General features: G+C 43.7%; 1 protein-coding gene across 1 annotated transcript in view; it reads right to left on the reverse strand.

Moving 5' to 3' along the window:
- Positions 1 to 1,961, reverse strand: part of CD109 (CD109 molecule) — a 113,058-nt gene extending 111,097 nt beyond the window's left edge. The window contains exon 1 of the mRNA XM_024731904.1: positions 1,912 to 1,961. The gene's annotated coding sequence lies outside the window, so the exon portion shown is untranslated. The remainder of the gene's footprint in view (positions 1 to 1,911) is intronic.
- Between the last annotated feature and the right edge of the window lie 4,039 nt (positions 1,962 to 6,000).

The raw sequence follows: 6,000 nt of genomic DNA on the forward strand, positions 1-6,000 counted from the left end.
CCCAAAAGCATGACGAACTTTCCTCCCAAAGGAAAAATCTAAGAATAAAGTTTAAAACCAAGCCACAGTAACAAGCACCTCAGTGTTCGTGCTATTTGCAGAAAAAAAGAAACAAGACTGACGAAGGAGACTGCAGAAAAGACAACATAGGAGAAATTCTAGAATAGGCACACGCAAATGTCCGAACAAAGCCCAAGTATTTATCAAGATCATCCTTGTTATTCTGGACCTTTACATTGTAGTAAAACTGTCACACTAGTAGAGCCAAAATGATAATTCTTAATGAATAAGTAATGAATGTGGAACTACCTTAAGTGTGGTCTGCCGTGACTCAGTATTTCAATATTTTCTTTAGCCATTATCACAAGACCAAGATTCATTCATTTTCAGAATAAGTAGTTCAATAATAAAAGTAAGAGATCTGCCCCCATGTAAAAAGGAAATGATGCTTCCTGCATCTTCTTCAATAGTATTCCTATTTACAATATTAAGAGCTACTGTTTATTGAGTGCCTAATAGGTACTAGATACTGATTTTAACTTTATAACTGCCCTGGGAAGTACATTATCCCCGTTTTATAGATGAGGAAATTGAAGCTCAGAGCATTTAAGTAACCTGCCCAAGATCACACAGCTAGTGCTAAGACTCAGTCTCAGATCTTAAGCGCTAACTGCATTGCTTCTCCAGGGAAACAAGGCCTCCCGCTTTCCTGACACTACTCCTATGAAAGACAAAGTGGCCTGGCCCCTGCACGCATCACCTCTTCCTGACTCCAAACTTACCCACCCAGTCAGTCAACTTCCCAATGGAGAAAGAACCTCGGATGTAGATAAACTTTGATTTTATCTCATTTCATGATGGTGTTAATTTCTCTATGCTGGTAAAGGATAAACATTTATATAATGAGCTACTGTGGAATCTCATCCAGCCTTCATTTTGTGCCCTTAAATGATTCTTTTAAAGGATAACTCAACATTATAGGAAGTTATGCCTCAATTTCTGGCCTCTGACTGAACATCTAAACATGCTTCTAGTTAACAGTGTTTACAGTTGGGTGGTAGGATTTTGGTTTATTCCCTTTACTTCCAGTATTTGCCAGGTTGCTAGCACTGAGTATATATTACTCTTTCAATTAGAAAAAAATTAAATGTTCATTTTAATGTGAAAGAAAGTTTAGCTATTTAACTATTTACCCCCCAAATTATTCTGCCCTTAGTATTGAAAAAGAAGACATTCACTGACCCAATTTAATCCTGGGCCTGGTTAGAACCCAAATTTAAAACAAGATATGTGGGTTCTTTTACAAATGCCTCCGACTTCTTTTACATTATTTTTCTCTTTTTTCCTGTTACTTAAAAAACTAAAAAATATTCCATAAAACTAGATTTTAACTTTAGTTCTTCTTTTCCTACCCACAGGCCTACTTAGTAAAATCCTCTGCATCCAGTAAATATGGTCATACCTGGTTTGCATAAACCATACGTAAATATGGTTTTGTGCCAGACTGTTAACTACGCCCTTTTCCTCTTCTGGGCACACACTGTCCTACATGCCCAGCCTCCTGTGCAGCTAAACGTGGCCATCAGAGGAGGGAGGAACGATATGAGCCACGTCCAGGCCTGGCCCATAAAGACCTCCCACAGGAGACACTCCACGCTCTTCCCCTGCAGATTAGAAGCCACGTACTGGTGACGACAGAGCCACAAAGGGGAAAGAACCCGGGCCTCACAATCTCCACCTGGAAGAGCATCCCAGGAACATCATTTTGGACTCCACATGAGTAAGAAATAAAAGGGTATTGTGTAAGCCACTGAAAATGGGGGGCTTCTCCACTACATCACATAGCACGTGGCTTTATTAACATACTCCAACTATTACTGCAGATGAGTTAAGACTCTGCTGTTATCTTACCTTTTTCAAAGACTCCTTCTGCTTCCAGGACAGAGACGGCAAGGTTCGCGGCTATCTTGACCAGCTCCGCCTTCACAGTGACCTGTGAGGGGCTGTGTTCCAGAAGCTCCACCCCAATGGTCACATTTCCCCCCGGCCTGATGATCCCAGGGGCTGTCACCAGAAACTTGGGCCTAAAGAGTTCCCAACAACAAGGGAAAAACAAAGTTTCTTACCGTCACATCTCCATTCTTTTGAGATCCTCAAATTTCATAGGCTCCCTATACTGTGCCAGTTGCAACTGTTCCAATTAATATTGCCTCACTGCTCCATTTAGCAACTACACTGAAATGCTATTGAAACAACAATAATCCCCATAAACCCATTTTTTATCCAGTTTTATTGAGATATAATTGATTTGACTTTCACGCATCATGAGATGATTATCACAATAAGTTTAGTGAACATTCAACATCTCATATAGATACGAAATTAAAGAAATAGAAAAAATACATATTTTTCCTTGTGGTCAGAACTCTAAGGATTTACTCTCTTCATAACTTTCATATATAACATACAGCAGTGTTCATTATATTTATCATGTTTTATTGATACATTCCCATAAGTCAATTTTAATGCGGTAATCCATGCACTGTTAGAGGACTGGCCTGTGTTATTATTTCCATTTTATAAACCACAAATAGCACAGGATGGCTTACACTGGGACACGCAGAAGTTATTGGCAAAGTATCAGTACAAGCCTCTAAACTCCTTTACAGAAGACATCATCCCAGCGTAATTTTTTGTTCTTGGCTTAAAGACACACACACACACACACACACACATACACACACACACGGATTTTGCTTGTTTCTTATTGAAACCTTTATGTTTGGGCATCTACCCAAGAAAACATCATCTAATCAACACCACTGATTAAAATATACCATCTGAAATTAAACTATCAGTGCTGACATTTCCAGGTAGAGCAGAGCATAAAAATCGCTGAAACAGCACTTTCCCTGCCCAAGCTAGGGATTAGGGCTCAAGGGCAAAAACCTCTGGGGGGAAGCGGGGGAGTGCTTTCCACTACTTAGGTGTCTCACTCGTCATCTTCCCACGATGTCTGCACCTAAACCCATACTTCAGCTACCTCGGTCACACCTTGTCCTTGCCAAAGTTGAGGCATCTTGTTTAGAAAAAATATATATATATATGTGTGTGTTTAAAAGAAGAAGTCACATTATTTGGGAGCTAAAAGTTGAGAAGAACGCAGAGGCAACGTGGACTAAAAATAAAATGCTGTCTTTAGAAAGTAGTTACGGCCAGAGGCGCTTAAACAACCTCGCGGGTGGAGGGAGCAACTGTCCCGCGAAGAACCGAGGGGAAGCGATGCATGATCAAATCTCCAGGCCGGGGTCCGGCTGGGGATCGCCGCCGCCCCGCGCCCGCCGCCCCGCGCCCGCTGCCCCGACTTCCACCTCCTCCCGGATCTCCCCGACTCCAGGCTTAGCAGTTTGCACTGGGCGCGCCTGCGAGCGGAGCGAGGGCTCTACAATGAGCCGGATCGCGGCGGCGCCACCCCTCCCGCCGCATCGCAATGGCGCTGCTCGGCGCCCCGGGCCGCACCGCAAACCCCGGGCGGCAGCCCTGCTGCCCTCGCCACCCGGCTCCTCGGGCTGTTTATGCTAGCGCTGTACCGCCCGTGCCCGGGGTGCATGAACAGGCCCATCCTTGTACGGAGATGTTCATAGCAACCTTGTGAGGTGGAAAAAAATCAGTCATTGTCGTCCAGACGATGAGTCAGAATTTTAGAGAAACGGCAAACACGCACACACACACGCCAAACAGGGGTGTATTTTCTGGTAGTTGTTCAATATATACGAATGAATAGGCACAAGAGAAAAACTTCTTTCCCTCGAAACAAAAACTCAAGTATATCGTTTACCTCTCCAGAAAAAATGTGGTTTCTCCGTTTAAAAAAAGAAAAGGAATGGGCTTCCCTGGTGGCGCAGTGGTTGAGAGTCTGCCTGCCGATGCAGGGGACACGGGTTCGTGCCCCGGTCCGGGAGGATCTCACATGCCGCGGAGCGGCTGGGCCTGTGAGCCATGGCCGTTGAGCCTGCGCGTCTGGAGCCTGTGCGCCGCAACGGGAGAGGCCGCAACAGTGAGAGGCCCGCGTACCGCCAAAAAAAAAAAAAAAGAAGAGGAAGAAAATTCTGACACATGCGGAAGTTAGGTGTTGCTCCTCAGAACTCTGAGAAACAACTGTCGGGGGAGATGCTTTATACTGTGGGCTATCGCTAAGCACTTCTGCTACAGAAGGTATTCATTAGCACTGTGAAGGCTGGAGCAATTTGTGTAAACACGTTAGAATTCGGGTGGCTCTCCTATCCTTAGGAAGACCAGTGGCCCAGGGTGCCCAGCAGTTGCTGAGCTCCAGCTCCTGCGTCCTGGCTTGTCTGTAGCTCCTTCCCCACTGCTTGGTGCTGTCACCATGTTCAGATGACCCAGGTTTCACCATGGCTACACCATAAAACAGGGAACTGCCAGCAACTGTTGGAAAACAGGCACATTCAGTCCCTAACAACTTAAAGTTTCTAATTCATGGAGAAAAGTTTTGGATGGTCACATTTTAATACGGGACAAAATGCAAAAAGAAAAGAGGTCAGCCAAGGGTGTCTCCTCACAAAGCTATGTGCTAAATAAGGGGGAAAGTAGCACCTAGACCAACTGTGGTTTTGGAGTCCAGGAACTCGCTTTCCTCCCTTTCCTGTTCCACCCTTTTTCACCCTGCTGAACAGCTAGCAGACGTCCCTATGTCCTCCTGTCTCCTCCACACTCCTATCTTTAGTGGCCGACTTCCTGTGCAGGCAGGGCTTGGGTAAAGTGAAAAGGGTTCAAGTGGGTCTTTGGGTACACATCCTGTGTCCCTGACACAGCTGTTACTGCCTGTCTGGTCTCCTCACCTCTGTTGTTCAGGGTCAAGTGTGGGCTCTGTCAAAGTCTAAATCAGCGCTTCTCCAACTCTAATGTGTATGAGAATCACAGTGAAATGCAGAGGGTGATTCAGCAGGTCCGGGATAGGGACTGAAATTCTGCCTCATTTCAACATACTGTGGGCCACAGAGGGTCTACAGGTAAACGCTCTCTTTGATGAGAAAAGGAAGTTGGAAACCTGGAGAAAATTCTTTCCAAGCTTCACTTTGTAAGATGGATCAATAAATTCAGGTTTATTCTAGAGGCAGGAAAATGTAAAAAGCACTCCAAAAGATTAGTTGATAATGTTGCATTCCAAGAAGTCTTCTAGAAAGGTTTAGAACCACCTAGTTGTTTCGTAAAATGACATCTGTGTAGATTTTAAATTGATGCAGCCTCCCTGTTTATGCCTTCCTTCTCGCAATACACAAGAAAAACTTAACCATGTAGATTTGCACAGAAAGGAAAACTGCTTAAAAGGATTAATAAAAAATATTCTGGGCTTCCCTGGTGGCGCAGTGGTTGAGAGTCCACCTGCCAATGCAGGGGACACGGATTCGTGCCCCCGTCCGGGAGGATCCCACATGCCGCGGAGCGGCTGGGCCCGTGAGCCATGGCCACTGAGCCTGTGCGTCCGGAGTCTGTGCTCCGCAACGGGAGAGGCCACAACAGTGAGAGGCCCGCGTACCGCAAAAAAAAAAAAAAATCTTTTTCCTAGATTTTTTTTTTAAGTAAGAAAAACTTAAAGTTGTCTGATAGTAACAATAAGAGATGGGGTTAAATAAATTATGGTATGCCTATGCAACAGAACACTGTGAAGCAATTTAAAATTACATTCTTGAATTGGAGACTCTATTATTTTGTTTTGGAGACTATTTAATTATCTAAAGATAAATATTCCTGATGCTGTTGGGGGGAGTCTTTTATAAAACAGAATTTAAATGATTCCATTTTTATAAAAATAAATTGTGTGTATGTATACATATACATTATAGATATATGCATTGAAGGAAAACTGGAAGGGTATTCAGCAAAATGTTATCAGTATCCAGGTAATTACCTGGATTTGCCAAGTTTTCTACAATGAACATATATATAATAATTTTTCTTTTAAAAAGAAAACAATAAAAA

The sequence above is a fragment of the Neophocaena asiaeorientalis genome, unplaced genomic scaffold (assembly GCF_003031525.2).
Source record: "Neophocaena asiaeorientalis asiaeorientalis breed wild unplaced genomic scaffold, Neophocaena_asiaeorientalis_V1.1 scaffold450, whole genome shotgun sequence".
In the NCBI taxonomy this organism is placed as follows: Eukaryota; Metazoa; Chordata; class Mammalia; order Artiodactyla; family Phocoenidae; genus Neophocaena; species Neophocaena asiaeorientalis.